This window comes from Pseudorca crassidens, chromosome 5 (assembly GCF_039906515.1).
Source record: "Pseudorca crassidens isolate mPseCra1 chromosome 5, mPseCra1.hap1, whole genome shotgun sequence".
NCBI classification, from domain to species: Eukaryota; Metazoa; Chordata; class Mammalia; order Artiodactyla; family Delphinidae; genus Pseudorca; species Pseudorca crassidens.
In genome coordinates this window covers 88,588,393-88,606,533 of record NC_090300.1, presented here as the reverse complement: position 1 = coordinate 88,606,533, position 18,141 = coordinate 88,588,393, and the positions used below count along the sequence as shown (strand labels likewise).

The following is an 18,141-nucleotide window of genomic DNA, read 5'->3' as shown; positions in this document are numbered from 1 at the left end:
GTCAGTAGTTGCTTTAATAGTACTGTTCCATAAAACACTCTCTAATCTCTCTACCAGATGAATGCTTTGTAATTAAAATTATTCTGCTTCAACAAATCTTAGAAATGTTTATCTGATTCTTACAATAGAGTGAAATGCAAGGTATGTGTAAAATGTACTATCCTTTGACGCTGTCAATATTTGTAAGTACTCAAAAATTAACATTTTCACATTATGAAATCTGTAAGCAAGTTTAATACACCAAATTTTAATAACTTGCCAGTTAATATACAGATTAATATAACTATAGGTAATTCATATACGTACCTGTGCAGCTATGGGGCACAAACAGACTTGCAATTTATCAGGTACTCTGAAATGTAAAACAAATATATTTTTTAAGTAAAAATGATTTTCTAAGTGCAGCCACTATTTATGCTGAGACATTCTGCAGAGAAGTAGAAAAGACTGCAGTTCTTAAATAGTTGGGTAATTTTATGTCTATATTTTCCCCGTAGGATATCTCAGTTCACCCTAAATTCATGTGTGAACTATATACACACAGAGCATCCCGGAGCAGTGTGATCAAAAACAAGTACCATGGCCTCTGAAAGGAAAATGCTTTCACCAGAGGATGAGACAAACACTTAAAAATGGTTTTTTTCTTTGGTATTCTTCCAAGACTATTGCTTTCCTAATACAAATATGACTGCTACTCTATAAAATGAAACCACTCAGATTCATCTCCACTCAGTCTGGGTTTGTGTGGAAGAAAGGTGCTTTTGTAGAGCTCCACAAAAATGCATAATTAAATAAAAGTAAACTCGATGTTCATTAACTTCAAATTGCAACAGCAAATAGAAATGATATCGATCACTACAAGAGGGAATGCTAAAGCTACACTAGATGTGATGCCTCAACGCAACACACTTTGAGATAACTGCCAACAAAGTAGGTATTGACAAAGAAATCCAGCTTAAACAAAGTATGCACAGTTCACAATTAGACCCGAAAAATATTTGCATGTAAGTGGAAACTGTATTGCAAAATGTAGCCTCTGAACTACTGTGACCCTTAAGCATATTTCATAATTCTCTCTGAAAGCAAACTAAAATACTTATTTTATATACTTCTGAACACAGTTGATGATAGTAACATATTAAAGTCATTATATCTAGTTGATAATACTTGCTTAAAAGTGTGTAGAAGAAATAATCAATTTTGATGATGACTCAATGAAACACTTCGTCATACACTTCTGATAGGAGTGTAAACTGCTAAAAATTTTCGGGAAAACTGTTGAGTAATATGATCAAGAACTTAAAGTTCAGAATCTTTACTCAGTAATTTTAATTCTAGGAATATATCTTACATAACTGAAAACCAACAGAGATTTATGTTAAAAAGGTAATTTGTATGATAGCAAAAAACTGAAACTAACCTAAATGTCCAACAGTAGAAAAATAAATAAAGCATAGCACATCCATATAAAGAAATATTTTTAAACAATTCACAAGGTAGCTTGTGGTACTATAATGTTTTATAAATATATAGAGTACCAACTGCATGGACATAATGAAATTGTGCAGCTGAGAGAAAAAAACAAAGAACACACAAAAATATTAAAAGTGATTATATCTGGATAATAAGATTATGCATGTTTTTAATTTTTTCTTTTTAATTTCATGTATAGTTAATCTCTATGATAAACATTACTTTTATAATAAGAAAAATATTAGTTGTCAGGGGGGTAAGGGAAAAAAGTTTTAGAGTGCCATATGTAAGTGATAAATCTAACCTTCGTAAGCAAAATAAATTAATTCAGTCACACATAAAATCCACTAAGTATACCTACAGTGAGAAACTCATCCTTACTGGTTCCTCATAGGGGTATAGCCATGGTCTCTTTTATCCCACTGCTTTAGAATCTAAACCAGTAATTCAATAACAAATTTTTAATCATCTTAGTAAAACTTCCTTAATTATGCAGAGTGAAATGACGGCAAGAACAATTTAGGACTACAAATCTGTTCAACCTATTACAAACTAATTTGTTCAATAAGTCAACAGTATATATAGTGAGCATCTATTGCATTCAAAGTTGTTCAGCATTATGATATTCTAAAAGACAAATTAGAAAACATCTTACCTTCACAGAACTAACAATTTAAAAGTGCTGGACTTCCCTGGTGGCACAGTGGTTAAGAATCCGCCTGCCAATGCAGGGGACATGGGTTCGATCTGGGAAGATCCCACATGCTGCAGAGCAAATAAGCCCATGCGCCACAACTACTGAGCCCGCACGCTGCAACTACTGAAGCCTATGCACTATAGGGCCCGCATGCCACAACTACGAGCCCGTGTGCTGCAACTACTGAAGCCAGCGTGCCTAGAGCCCGTGCTCCGCAACGAGAGAAGCCACAGCAATGAGAAGCCTGTGCACAGCAACGAAGAGTAGCCCCCTCTTGCCGTGAGTAGAGAAAGCCTACGTGCAGCAACGAAGACCCAATGCAGCCAAAAAAAAATATTTTTTTTTAATTATAAAAGAAAGATTTAAAAAAAATTAAAAAGTTCTGAAAAGTATGTACATAACACCTTCCTATTAATTTTGCTGTGAATCCAAAACTGACCTAAAAAAATAGTCTTAAAAAACAAACAACAAAAAACTAAACAAAAAATATGTACATACAGCTCACATAAAGATGTAAACACAATATATACAGTTTAAGGCATTTGTGACAGATCTAGTGCACTTTAAGAAAACACATATCAGGTGGGGTTTTTTTTGTATTATTGAGCAAAAACGGATATTTAACACTCAACAAAATTCTTAAGTACGTGAATGTGTATCACTTATAAAATACCCTAATAAATTTCTATAAGTATGTATTTTTTTATCTGTATGTAGTCTACTGTTTATTAATAGAGTTATATAATAGGAAACCAGGTATGAAAGAATACTGAGTCAATCTCAGATACCAGATGTATACGATTGTCTCAGATTATCTAAAGCCATATAAACATATGCACAATTATTAACAGGTTATAGTTATTTATTGTCAACCAAAGTAAATAAATGAATTAGTTGCTAACCTTGCCAAAGACGCTACTATAACACTGCCTCCAGGGAAAGAAAAGAAGGTAAGGGTGGATAGACGAGTGCTGAGGGGATCTCTAACAACCAAAGGGGTGGTGGTGGTGATGGTGGTGGTGGATGTGAACCATTTTTGTTGTGCAGATAAAATAATGCAGCACAGAGTTTCTCTCCATGACAGTTCAGTTTCCTTGTGGCCTGTAACCATAATCAGCATTTGCCTCTCTGAAGCTAGTGTCACACGATGGTTCTGAGGTTCAGTCAGTGGGGTCAGCCTGTTTGAGGCAGTGCCAAGTGGTAAGAGAAGCTATTGAAGTGATCAATGATCTGTGGGTTGGAGACAGCAGCGGAGTTATATGAGGTACGGTGGTGGTTAAGTGATTAGCTTTTGCTATCAGAGAAACCTGGAATCAAGTTCTAGATCTCTCTTTTCAATTGTGTGATCTTGAGCGAGTTACATTTTCCCTGTCTGTAAAATGATAATCACATTACCTACCCTATAGGATTGTTTGTGCCTATTACATGTTATAGGTATGTAAAGGAACTAGCACAGTACCTGCTATAAAGTAAACTTTGCTGAACAGAAGCTATTAGTACTGTTGTAGTTGTATGAGAAAAAGAGGGGATGTCTGTACTTCTAAGCTAAAGAGCTAAGCTAAAGAAGGAGTGAGGAGATAGAAAGACAACTTGCTCAAGATATCACTCTATATTCCACAGCTCATCCAAGAGCCAGTCATGTGCTGGATGTTCACAGAGCATCTCTGAATCAGGAAACACTATAACAATATTAATAGCCAGGATAAGCAACCCTAACCTGCATTTTAAAGCACGATTTCTATTACTGAAGGGTAAGGCAGTAGGATCTAAGTAACACGTGCAGCAATACTGCCCATTTTCCTGAATGAAAAATGAAAGATCATTGTCTATACCTAACTGAAACAATCAGGAAATGGAAATATAAGGACAAAAGTGAACATAATTATGCAACTGGAATCAGGACCAGGTGTTGCAGACTCCTTAATGATCACACGTGAGCAGTATCACTTTTTTATGTATTCTAAAGAGACCCTGCAAATGACCTGAGCTCACATATAACACAAGGTTTGCAAATATAAGTAAAAAATATCACAGTGGGTTTTTCTCTCAGGGCTTGAAATACACAAATGAATGCATACTGATGTTGTTCTAGACCTTATTTCTGTTTTGATTTGGAGGACAGCACAAATTCAGAATTGTTACATGGTATCTTTAGAATCCATTGCAGTTTATATAATCCCTAGAATTGTTTGGGTCATATGAGTGTGAAGGTACTATCAGTACCATTCCAGATGGAGATATACTATAGAGGATTTTTTTTTTTAAGTTCTTTTCACTTCTAGGTTGGCACAGCTGTGTTCCCCAGTAGGAACTGAATAGGTCCAACTATATGTCGTGAAGTGCAAAAACGTTTATCTTCCCTTCATACTGGATGGGCCTGAGGCATTAATAAATCTAATACCTAATTCACTTAGGACACTGAAAAGGGCCTCGGCTGGGTCTGCAGGAGCAATGGCTCCATAAAAGAGCTCTGAATCTAAATTTAGACTAAAAAACATTTGCCCCACGACTGAGTAAGCAGTCTTAGGAATATTTAGTGCTTTATATTTTAAATTTGACCTATTTTGAGAAAAGACACTATGTAATCCAAAATATTTTTATTTACTATGTGTTTACTTCTTCCAGACCCACAACTAATCTGGGTGCTCTATCATTATTATATTATTATAAAATATAGATTTTAATGATCAATAAAGACAATTTACTTTTTTTTAAATTGAGGTGCCCTAACCTCTGGAGTTTATCTGAACAGAAAGTCTATGAAGATTAAGAGAAATTGTAATTTTAAAAGTAGGCTTGAAAAACTTGTTAGTTATGCTTATTTTTGTAAGTTACAGAGTTAGAGTTAGCCCTATCAGAAACAGGAAGAAAGAGAGGCAACAGTTATCTATTTATCAAACATGTGAACTGGAAACAGATAAAGGGCAATAAGGAAGGAAAAGGAAATCATATGATAAACACCCGTTAAACCAAGGGCACAGTTGGTCTGTCTAGACCTTAGGTTAGACCAGCTCTAATAAAGCTACAGAATGTATGAAAAGCTAAGCTTATAAAATAATTCTATATTTAAATTTTCTATGACTATTGGCTACCATTTAAAATGAAACAATTTAATATCAAATTTTATGTATAAACATGATGAATTTGAACTCTCCAGTAGAAACCTGACCCACAATACACTAAATGTTAATAACTCTATCTTATAAGTCACACTTCAGAGTGTATTAAAGAGAAAATAGTTTTTTAATAGATGATTTTTATTTTTATTTATTTATTTATTTATTTATTTATGGCTGTGCTGCGTCTTTGTTTCTGTGCAAGGGCTTTCTCTAGATGCGGCGAGCGGGGGCCACTCTTCATCGCGGTGCGCGGGCCTCTCACTATTGCAGCCTCTCTTGTTGCAGAGCACAGGCTCCAGACGCGCAAGCTCAGTAGTTGTGGCTCACGGGCCTAGTTGCTCCGCGGCATGTGGGATCTTCCCCGCCCAGGGCTTGAACCCGTGTCCCCTGCATTGGCAGGCGGATTCTTAACCACTGCGCCACTAGGGAAGCCCCAATAGATGATTTTTCAAAACTTAACTTCTTACCTTAAAGTTTAGGATCTAGTAAAGAAAATTACCAAAACTGGAATTTAGATAAATGTCAAGAATAATATTTTCAAAATATTCACAACCTGAAGCTACGACTATGGAAAGGATTTATTCTTATGAATGTGAAAATTCTACTGACTAGCTTGTACACATTCCTGAGGTCTTAATTTAAATATTACCTCCTCCAGAATCTGATGTCCTGTGCTTAATCTTGTCATAATAATCATCACACTGCATTGTATTTGTCTTTCACATAAGACTGTAAACATAGGAACAGAGGTTTTGTCTTATTCACCATTATGTCATTAGTCCCTAGTACAGTACCTAATGGATAAATAGTAGGTATGGGTTAAATATTGGGTAAAGGAATGTTGAATGAGTTGTGTTATCACCTATTCCTGATGATTAAGAAAATTCACATTGAAAAATTAAAGACTTGCATTCCTAAACAAATTATTTTTCAATCTTTAAAGGACTAATCTTCCAACCTCTTTTCTTTTACTTTTCCCTCTTACTTGTCCTCTTAATCAGTACAAAACTAGATGATCAGAATCTGAGTCTCAAATGTTAACAACAGATTAGAAAGCCTGGCTGGTTTGGCCCCAGGGTGGATAGGAGTCACCCAAATCTCACCCTTTAGCAGATACCTGGTACAGTAGAAGTTGAGACACAGAGTTCCCTCAAAGAGTTCTGCAGTTCCTAACCAATTGTGTGGTTCTTCTAAGTCTCTGAGAGGCTGGATCTGACTACTGTTCCTGAGACAGAGTCAACCATTATTTTATTCTTTTGTGGAATTCATTACAGTTTGAATTATCCATGTGGTTATTGGTTTATTTGTTTATTCTCTCGCTCCCTCACTAGGCTGTACATTCCATAGAGGCCACATTATTTTGTTCAGCACTCTATATCCAGGGTCTGGTTTAGTGCCTGACACACAATAAACACTCAATAAGTATTGGTCAGATGTGTAAATATGAGGTTCAGAGCAGCAGTTTTCAATCAAAAGAGACTGTAAAATTAGATAGGTAACAGCTACCCCTACTGTTATTTGCTCTACATTCCAAGTCTATCTGTTACATGGAAGACTTGATGCTGTACGTACTCTTTTATTATAAATTCTGTTCAATCAATGGCAAGTCCGGAAAACTTCAAAAGCAATACTAGGTAGGCTGTAGGCACAACATCTAGATGAAGCAATGGAACCATTTCCAACTAGAAGTTTAGGGTTTGAATTCCAGCTTACTCAGTGTGTATCCTAGGGGAACTTACATAATCTCCCTAAATACTCAGTTTCATCTTATTTAAAATGGGGGCCTTTTATCTAGCATGCAGAGTTTTTAATAGTGACTGAATGAGATTGTATATATGAAAGCAACTACTAGTATAATTCATGGTATTTAGGAGAAGGGGCTTACTACAAATTAGTTCTTTTGTGTTGGCCAGCCAGTGTCTGCAGCAAAATAGAGATATGATTTGAAAAGCCCAGGAGCAGACATTTTGGGTAGAGAAAAATGAAAGAAAAAGGATTCAAAGGCAAAAAAAAAAGTAAGTAGATGTGAGGGACAATAAGTTAAAAAAGCAAAAGACAGAGCAGCAAGAACATAACAGCACTTAGAAATGGAAAGACATTTTAACATGATAGAAAAATTGCCAAAAAAATCTATTAGCTTTTTCTTAGGTGACACAGCCTTCCCCACATATAAAATAATTGCTACCATTACAGTTAGGAGAAAAATCAACTGAAATGTACATTAAACACATATTAGAGATTTAACATTCTTCACTTGAATTCACATACTGGAAACTCAGCCTGTGTAAATATAGCCATGAACTTTATTATTTACTGTGGTAAGGTAATAGCATATCCTCCTCTGTGTACTACTTGCAGAGTTATAAAAGCCAAATGTGTACTAGCTCTTTAGGTACAATCACAAGGCATCAGAATGTAGAGTTAGGCCCTTTTTTGCATTTTGTGATCATCATACAGGGGCTACCAACACTGGAAGAGAAACTGGCTATCATGAAAACTTTATTGGAAATTCTTTTTTCGTGCTTAGTTACTTTCATTTTCTTACTACTGTAGTCAAACTACTTCAGCTCCCTCATGAAGATTGATTTCTGGGCTTCCCTGGTGGCGCAGTGGTTGAGAGTCCACCTGCTGATGCAGGGGACATGGGTTTGTGCCCTGGTCTGGGAAGATCCCACTTGCTGCAGAGAGGCTGGGCCCGCGAGCCATGGCTGCTGAGCCTGCGCGTCTGGAGCCTGTACTCCGCAACGGGAGAGGCCACAGCAGTGAGAGACCCACGTACCGGGGAAAAAAAAAAAAAAAGATTGTTTTCTGGCTAAATCATTATCTTTCTAGTCTCTCTGTGTGTGTGTGTGTGTGTGTGTGTGTGTGTGTGTGTGTGTGTGTATTCTTTGGTCTGTTCTTAGATAAAAAAAGAGATTAAGAGGTCTTAGATACGTTGCATACCAGAAGTAAGCACCATGCAACCTCATGGTGGGCAACCTCAAGGAATGCCCACCTGGTACCAATAAGTTCATTAAAAGAGTTCATTTGAATTCATAACCTTTGTCCACTTGTGGTGATACAGTGATTTTTAAGTCTATCTATGCTCTCTGTAAGGCTGCCATCTTCATGAGGGCTGGAATCTTGTCTATTTTTCTTTCCTTTGTATCATCACCACCTAGTTCAGGGACAGGCACACAATACACAGACAATGAATATTTCATCCATTATTAAACAAATATTTATTGAGTATTTACTATGAGCCAGTCATTATTCTAGGTGGTGAAAATATAGGAATGAACAAAATAGATGAAAATCTCTGATCTCACGGAGATTATGTTTTTCTGTGGGCAACTGACAGTAAGCAAGAAAAATAAGTTGAATACATAGAATGATAGATAATGGTCCATGTTAAGGAATTAAAATAAAGTGAGGAAGGGAGAAATAAATTCTAGGATGGGGGGGAGTTGTGGTTGAAATTTCAGATAGTATGACCAGTGATGATATCATTGAATGATCACATTTAGGTAAAGACCTGAAATAAATACAAAAATGAATCAGGAAGATAACCACAGAGAAAAAGCATTCAAGCCAAAGGAATGGTAAAAAGATCCTCTGGAAGAAGTAAGCTCTTCTATAAAATGTTAGGCTAGATTCACACAGGAATGTTCCTGTTAAAACATAGAGGTACCACATTTAAAACAGAAAATACAAAAACGCATACACAAACAAAAGTTTTAAAATGTCTGATCTTACAATAAATTAAAATTCCAAAAAGACAGGAAGAAAAGGGATGTGAAAGACAGGGCATTATTATGATGTTATACAACACACCAGAGGTATTATCCAACTCAGTAATAATCAGGAAGCCTCAGGGACAAAAAGCAGGTTTACAATAATGACAACCACAGAGAACGGCAACCAAGTAATATGCCTGAACTACCTAGAAAAAGAAAAAAAAAAAACACTCTGTACCAGGACACCTTCAACAACCCAGATTATGTGGGAGTCTCACAGGAAAAGCAAACTTCAATTAAGAGCTCACATATCAAAGATATCAAACACATAAGGAAAGGCTTTTTCATATAGGAGTCAGCAGACACAAAAGTGCTTTACATCAAATATAAGCATTAAGTTAGAAAATGAATAGGGAGGGCACAGTCTTAAGAACTGAAGTAAGAGAATATTAATCTCACACTTCAGTGGGACAAAATGTTTAAAATGATAAAAATTTTAAAAGAAAGAGGCAAAAATAGGCAGATAAAAACATGGAAAAGCAGATTTGATAAAAACCAAAGAGATTTAAAGGAATGAAATTTGTATTAAAGTCAGCATCTGAAGTGAGGCTATATCACATTAGATGCAGATAAGGGAAGAATCACTGAAATGAAAGATAATTCTAAGGAATTTACCCAGAAGAAAAAGAGAAAGGTGGAAAATATAAAAAAGAGATTAAGAAATATGAGGAACAGAAAAAAAAGATTTAACATGTCTAAAAGTACATAAGAGAATGAGAAAATAAAGACATAAAGGCAATATCTGAAGCAATAATGGATCTCTTCCAGAATTGAAAAAGACATGGAACATCAGATACATAAAGCAAGTCCCCAAAATAATAGATAAAAATAAATCCAAATCTGGACATGTTATAATGAAATCTAGAATACTGTATCACTCATGATCCAATCAAGGAAACATAAACCACTCACAGTGTTTAAAATGAGGCAATATAAAGTATGCAGAAGAGGCTGATAAGTGAACCAAGGTATAATGACACAACCCAGAAGTTAGCAATGGCAAGGGACAGAGGGGTAAAACAGGGAGTCCTGGTGAATCAGTTCATCAGGAGTTGGGTCCACTACAGAGATGTAGCAGTGTTTGGAAATGTCACCCAGGCTGACAAAGGAGACATTTTTAAATTTCTTCTTTCCCCCTGTTCTCAGTCAATCACCAGTGATTCCCACTGGATGAAGCCTGGCAGAAGAAAACTGATTTGGTAGCCTAGGAAATTCAGCCTGAACGGTCAGCCCTCTTCAAAAACAACCAAGAAGAAGAGAAAAGAATGAATCTTAGAGCCAAACAATCCACAACCTGTACAAACACCAAAGACAAAGAGTAAGGACAGATTATCTATACAGAAAACTCAACTAAATAGATAGTTGATGTCTCAACAACAACAGTATAGGATCTAGAAAACAATGGAATAGTATCTTCAAAGTATTGAGGGAAAATAAATAAGTACGGTAGTTTATATAGTCAAATAAACTATCATTAGAAAGTGAGAATATCAAAATCAAAACTACAATGAGGTATCACCTCACACCAGCCAGAACGGCCATCATCAAAAAGTCTACAAATATTAAGTGCTAGAGAGGGTGTGAAGAAAAGGGAATCCTCATACACTGTTAGCAGGAATGTAAACTGATGCAGTCACTGTCGAGAACAGTATGGAGGTTCCTTAAAAAATTAAAAATAGAGTTACCATATGATCCAGCAATCCCACTCCTGGGCATATACTCAGAAAAGACAAAAACTCTAATTCAAAAATATTCATGCACCACAGTGTTCACAGCAGCACTATTTACAATAGCCAAGACATGGAAGCAACCTAAATGTCTATCGACAGATGAATGGATAAGCAATATATACAATGGTGTATATATATATACATATATATATATATGTATATATATATACACCATATACCATATACCATATATATATGTATTTATATATATACACCATATATATTTATACACACACACACACACACATATACACAATGGTATGTTACTCAGCTATAAAAAAGAATGAAATAATGCCATTTGCAGCAACATGAATGGGTCTAGAGATTATCACATTAACTGAAGTAAGTCAGACAAAGACAAATATCATATGATATCACTTATATGTGTAATCTAAACAAATGATACAGATGAACTTATTTATGAAACAGAAATAGACTCACAGACATAGAAAACAAACTTATGGTTACCAAAGGGGAAAGGGGTGGGGAGGGATAAATTAGGAGTTCTGGATTAACAGATATAAATTACTATACATAAAATAACTAAGCAAGGATTTACTATATAGCACAGGGAACTATACTCAATATCTTGTAATAACCTACACTGGAAAATAATCTAAAAAATATACATTTCTATATAACTAAATTACTTTGCTGTACACTTGAAACTAATACTACATTGTAAATAAACTATACTTCAAATTTTAAAAAGTAAGAATAAAGTACATTTTCAAATGAGGATCAGAAGTTTGCTTATAATTTGCCTTCATTAAAAGAATATAAAAATATAAATTAGTAATAAGTAAATTTAACCCAGAATAAAGGATTGGATGAAAAAACAAATGAAAAACAAGAATACTGGAAGTGGTGTACTGGTAAACAGTCGACAAATCATTCTTCCAAGAAAAAAAAAAGCCCAGATTTGTAGTGTTTACTTATTTCTATTGTATAAATACTCCCACCATGGCCAACTTCAAACTACAAACATAATGTGACTGAATGAAGAGTTGGAAAGAGATACACACAATCAGCTTTTGTCAGTCAACAGCACACTGGAAATTGGTTACCACCTAAGGAATCTTAAATAAATTCTTACTATAAAAAGTTAAATAATACCAGTTATTAAATGGAATATAAAAACAAGTTGGATCTAAAATATTAGACAGTATTAATATGTAAGATAAGGGCAGGGGTGATTGAAGATGAAATATTTTAACATTTTTATATTGTTTGAAAGGAGGATAGAGATACTAACATCATCAAATCAAGTAGGATTATACAGTATTTAAAAGGTAATCACTATCTGTTAGAAAATTTTAAATATGCATAATTTTCAAACTAATAGAGGGGTGAAAGGAACTTAAGAAACTCAATACAATAGTGAAAAGCAAGAACAAAATTTTTTTAATGCATTGTAAATAGAGGGCACAAATTAGGATTTTAGTAATTAAACATATAAGTACTCACAATAAATATACACCAGTTAAACTTCTGGTTAAAAGTGAGCAACAATTTGAATTTTAAAAAGTCAGTGGCATGCTATTTACAAGACACTCAGCTAAAATATAATGTTTGAAAGTAAAGAAATGGTAAAAATTGAGGTAGCTATATTAATGTCTAATAAACTAGGTTTTAAGTAAAAGAATTATTAAAAAATAAATATGTTCATTAAATAATGAAAGTGAAACAAATCATTAACAAGATACAATAAACTGCCCCTCTAAGCATCTAACAACAGAGACATAAAATATATAAAACACAAATAGCAAAATTCTCAATCATAAAGAAAGATTTGATCATATTTATAACATTAATTGCAAGAGTAAGCAGGCAAGAAAAGTAATGATAATTTAACAAGGCAGATCTAATTAACAAATATAAAGCCTGCACCTAAGAATTATAAGATACACATATCTTCCAAGTACAAATGAAAAATTTACAAAAATTGACCTTACATCAAGCCACAAATTATCTTAACATATACTACATAATTAAAATCATTAAATCATCTCCTCTAATCACAAGTAAATTTAGACTTTAATTTAAAAACACATAACCATGACCCCCCCCAAATCTCCAATAGTTGGAATATTTAAATTAAAATTTTATGCAATTCATAGGCAAAAAGCTAATAAATATTTTGGAAGTTAGAGAATATATAGAATTCAATGACAATGAACACAATACATACCAAAACTCAAGGGATGCAGGTAAAGCAGTTCTTAGGGGAAACTGTATAGCTCTAAATTTATATGTTAAAAAGACTAAAAATTACCAAGTTAGAAAAGGTACATTAAAGTAAAAACAAAAACTTTAAAAGCAGGAAAATAACAAAATAATATCAGAAATAAGTGAAATGAAAAACAGACATAAAGACAGTCGACAAAGTAAAATATTTTGCTTCTTTGAAAAGACTAATAAAAAGACAAATCACCAGGAATTTTTATCATAAAAAGAAGGTATATCAATAAATAGCATTAAAAAAGAAAAAACAAATCTGTTTGAAGAATTAAAATAATTACTGAATACTATGAACAACTTTATGCTATTTATTTGAACTAATTATTCAAGCTATTTTAAAACATAGATTAAAGGACATTTTTGTTGAAAATATAACTAGCTTGAGGGGAACTAGAAAACTTGAATAGACTTTTATAAATAAAACATTACCTAAGCAGTTAAAAATCTGTATAAACAAATCCACACACACAGGTGTGCACACAGGCCTAAATACATTTAAAAGCAACACTTAATAAACCTTCAAAAACCAGATGGTCTGTTATAAAAACTGTACTGTAGAAAACAGAAAAGCACCTTGACTTATTATATAAGACTATTAAACATTCATTCCAAAACTAGAAAAAGGCATTATGAGAAAGGGATATTATTTTCTATGATAAGTATTAAGAAGTACAACTAAGCAAAGAACATTGAGAAGAAAAAAGAAAGAGGTACAAGAGCTATCATTTATCTAACTTCCACTAAGTACTTTGCCAAGACTTCTGCATATATAATTTAATCTGTACATCATCCATATAAGGTAGTTTTATTTTCATCTTTATCATCATTTTATAAAGGAAGAAAGTGATGTTCTAAGAAAACAACCTGGCTCAAGGTCACAGAGTTAATAAGTAGCAGAGCTTGATGTTAGAAGACTAAAGCCCATTACTTAAACACTACATTCTACAGTTTCCTCATCTTTTTAAAAATATATTCAAATACAACATTTTAACATCTACATAACACTAAAAATAATTTTGAATGCAGTATTATTTATTGTTTTCAACAATTTTATTATGCTATTCCTAGGCATTGTTTTCATCAAATTTATCATGTCTGGGGTTTGCTAAACTTCCTGAATATATGTATGTCTTTCACAAAATTTAGGAAGCCTTTATTCTTAAAATACTTAAACATTTTTTTCTACCCATTCTTATTCCTCAATTGCATATATAGTAGATGTTTTAAAATTGTCCTTCAGGTTTCTGAGGTTCTGCTCATTTTTTCAATCTATTTTTTTCTCACTCTTTTTCAGATTGGATGAATTCTACTGATCTAACTCAAGTTCACTGACTTTTCCTTTGGCCACATCCATTATGCTATTAAGCCTATTCAGTAATTTATTTCCGATAATGTATTTTTCTGTTTTAAAATTCTCATTTGGTTTTTTTGTATAGATATATATTTTAAAATTTCTCTGTTGATATTTCCTATCTTTTTATTCATATTAACAATATTTTCTTTTACTTCATTCAGCAGTTGTAATAGCTTCTTTAATTTTCTTGTCTGATAATTTTAATATCTGGGTCATTTCTGAATTTTCATCTATTGATTTTCTTTCCCTTTGAGAAAGGGTTACAGTTTAGCATGCTTTTTTTTTGTATTTGAACTAATTTGGGGTTGTATCTTGGACACTGTCAATGTTAATTGTGAATACTCTGGATTCTGTTATACAGAGACAGAGAGTGCTGGTGTTTTTTGTTTTAGCAGGTCATTAGCTAGTCTCAAGTTGCAAACTCTGTCCTATTCAGATCTCAGTTTGGATTGCTTTCAGTCTACCCTATGCATGTGTGGTTCAGGGGTCAGCCAAAGAGTTAGGCAGAGTTTGTACATGGAATTTGAGTTTTCCCATCTCTGTCTCTTTCATTTCTTGAGTTACCCCTCACTCTCTGGCATCCCTGTCCCTTCCCATGTTCCTCCAGTCTGAAAGCAACAGGCTTTCTTTTGAAGTTTAGTTTCCTTATGTTGCCACTACAACAGCAGATACTCTCAGGAAAAGCCACAAAAATGTGAAACTCACCCCACCCTATGCTAGTTGCTTAATACAAGTTTCAACTCCCGTCTAAAATCTTCCTACTATTGTTCATTCTCCAAAATGCTCGTATCATATTGTATTTTGACTTGTTTGTTTTGCCTTGGTTTTTTCTTTGGTCAGAGTTTATGGTTATTTGTAGGTGGGTTGTTTGATTAGAGATTTATTTCTCCATACCAGAAACGTCTCATGAATTACGATTAATTCTGGGAACAGAAGGATCTAAATAGGTACCAAGAAGTACAGATTAAAAATTGAAGTCAATGTGCTAGAAACATGTCACTTGCTTCTGGAAGAGGCCTAAACAACAACACACGAAGAAAGGGAGAAATGAAATGGATAAAAAATAAATTTAAAGAAATATGTACCAGCAAATGGCTAAGAATGCATGTGAAATTTATATATACATCAAATTCTCAAAAGTTTTGGAAGTGGAAAAAAGTTGTCAGTGAAATATCTCAAGACCAACACCCTTCATCAGATCCAAACTCAAAGTAAGGATAAAAAAGAAACTTAAAAGAATCTCTCTCCAACATTCTTTGCCAAGATTTACAGTAACCCACAACATATCTCAAACCTTGAAAAACTATCTCAAGAACTGGTCATGATTAAGTTCCCAAATAAATTATATTTTCTAAATTAAAAATGAGCACATACTCAAATGCAAAATATTTTTTAAATTGAAGCTAAAGCAAAATTGCTTTATAGTTGAAAATAGAGCCCATATATCTCTGTCATAACAAGATCTGTTTTCAGATCTTGATGCATTATAGGATATGGTAATATCAGATAGTAAGGAAAGAAAATCTTACTTAAAACTCAGCAAGAATATAATCTCTACAAGATATCCATCATTTGAAATAATTTCATCATACTTTTTTCTTCTTTGGTATGCCTCTGGATCTAATTCTACTACATTACAGCAAGAAAAACTGCCCCCACCTCCATCAACCATCAGAAGATATGGTTCCACTATTAAGCAGCAGTGGGACTTTGGACAAGACCCTATCAAGGCTTCAGTTTACTCATGTGAAATGTGAGGCTAGAAGAGATGTTTTCTACTTTCCAATTGTAGCAGTATACCACTATATAAATAGGTCTCCCTTTTTGTTGTTGTTGTTCCCCAACCAGTGATTGAACCAGCATCCCCTGTGGTGGAAGTGCAGAGCCTCAACCACTGGACCACCAGGGATGTCCCTAAATAGCCTTATTTCTGAACTCCTTAATATTTGAAGATTTGTATGATTTCTACAAAACAGGTCTGGTTAATTCCTCAGATTTCAGGCCCGTGGAGAATATTTCAAGACAGATATATTCTCAGAAAAGTGAGAAATAAAATGCAGGTTCTCACATACAATCTCAAGTGAATCATCAACTGACACCTTAAGTTTTCATACCTATGGAGATAAGAAGCTTGTTTACATCAGTACTTCAGCTGAGTGGGAAAATTTTGTGAATGGTGTGTTTAAAATAATTTTAACTTTGAAGATTAAACAATTGGACACTGGCTACAAGTTTCAAGAAAAAGATTTTGCAGATTGTTTAAGATTCTGAGAGCTTTAGATCTATCTTCTGATTAAAAACTCTGCTTAGGGGCTTCCCTGGTGGCGCAGTGGTTGAGAGTCCGCCTGCCGATGCAGGGGACGCGGGTTCGTGCCCCGGTCCAGGAAGGTCCCACGTGCCGCAGAGCGGCTGGGCCCGTGGGCCACGGCCGCTGAGCTTGAGCGTCCGGAGCCTGTGCTCTGCAACGGGAGAGCCCACAGCAGTGAGAGGCCCGCGTACCACGCAAAAAAAAAAAAAAAAAAAAAAAAAAAAAACTCTGCTTAGAATAAAAAAACAGGATAAGTAGTACAATGCTGTTTATAACTGCTTGGATTACATTCACTCAAATAACATTAATAAACACTTATTAAGCACCTGGTTGGTGCAAGACACATATTCACTGCGAGACACATACATGTAAGAAAGGGTTTTGTATCTGCCTTTAGAGAGTTGGTAACTACCAGAAGAGATACATACGAGAAGATATACATATGTAAATAATAACAGTGCATAGCAGGAAGAGGAAAATACTATTAAGGAGGAACAGAAAGAGCCCTGTGCCTCAGGTTTGATTCCCTGTAGGGAACTAAGGTAGCAGGGGTCACACTGCAGAAGGGGGCCAACCACACAGCATGCAGGACATTCAGAGCTAGCCAGGGAAGCAGAGATGGAGGGATGGCTAGAGGAACCTGGAGAAGCAGGGGCAGAGCGGTGGACCTAGATGACCAGTAGTCAGTTGAAGATCTAACAGGTGCCTGCCTGGATGATAGGATCTAATTCCTGGGCCAAAGGTCAGGACCCAAGGATGATTCCATGCAAGTGAGTGTTGAGAAAGGACAGCAATAGAGTGAGTATTCTGTTATGGGAAGAATGGTGTTACAAGTTGAGGAAATATCAAGAACAAAAACCACAGCAGAAGGAATTTTTATTTTTTTCTAGTTTCCTGCCTCATGAACATGCCAATATAAGCAGAAATTATCTGAACAAGTAACAATTTCTATCAGTTTACAAATTCTGGCAGGCTAAATTAAACCTGAAGATGAGGACAAAATTACCTTCAAGTTCCTATTTACAACTTTCTATCCCCTAAAAGGCTATATATATATAGCTTATACTTGCAACTGAGTTGCATCCTTTTTAAATCATTCTATTTAATTGTGAAATGGTTGGAATCAAATATCACTGGTCTTCATTTTGTTTTAAAGGGGAGTAAGAATGAATTAACCTATAATCACACTAATGACAAGAATAAGAATTTTAACTCCTTCTTTTGAAATAAAGAGACAAATAATTTAGCCAAGAGCTTCCAAGTTTAATTTACAAATCACAAAAATCTACAAACATAAATTATGTAGTGAAAATTTCACTTATTCTTACTTGAATATAACCATAATCTTTTGAATATCAGTTTTAACAAAATGAATAAGAGTGCAACAGAGTTCAGATGAAGCTTATTTCTTGCCAAAATCCATATGAATGCCAAATACCTTCC

General features: G+C 34.4%; 1 protein-coding gene across 9 annotated transcripts in view; it reads right to left on the bottom strand.

Moving 5' to 3' along the window:
- ZBTB20 (zinc finger and BTB domain containing 20) overlaps window positions 1-18,141 on the bottom strand; it is an 816,172-nt gene that overhangs the window by 572,265 nt on the left and 225,766 nt on the right. For all 9 annotated transcript variants that reach the window (XM_067738834.1, XM_067738832.1, XM_067738848.1 and 6 more), the window contains one exon: window positions 307-352. The gene's annotated coding sequence lies outside the window, so the exon portion shown is untranslated. The remainder of the gene's footprint in view (window positions 1-306; window positions 353-18,141) is intronic.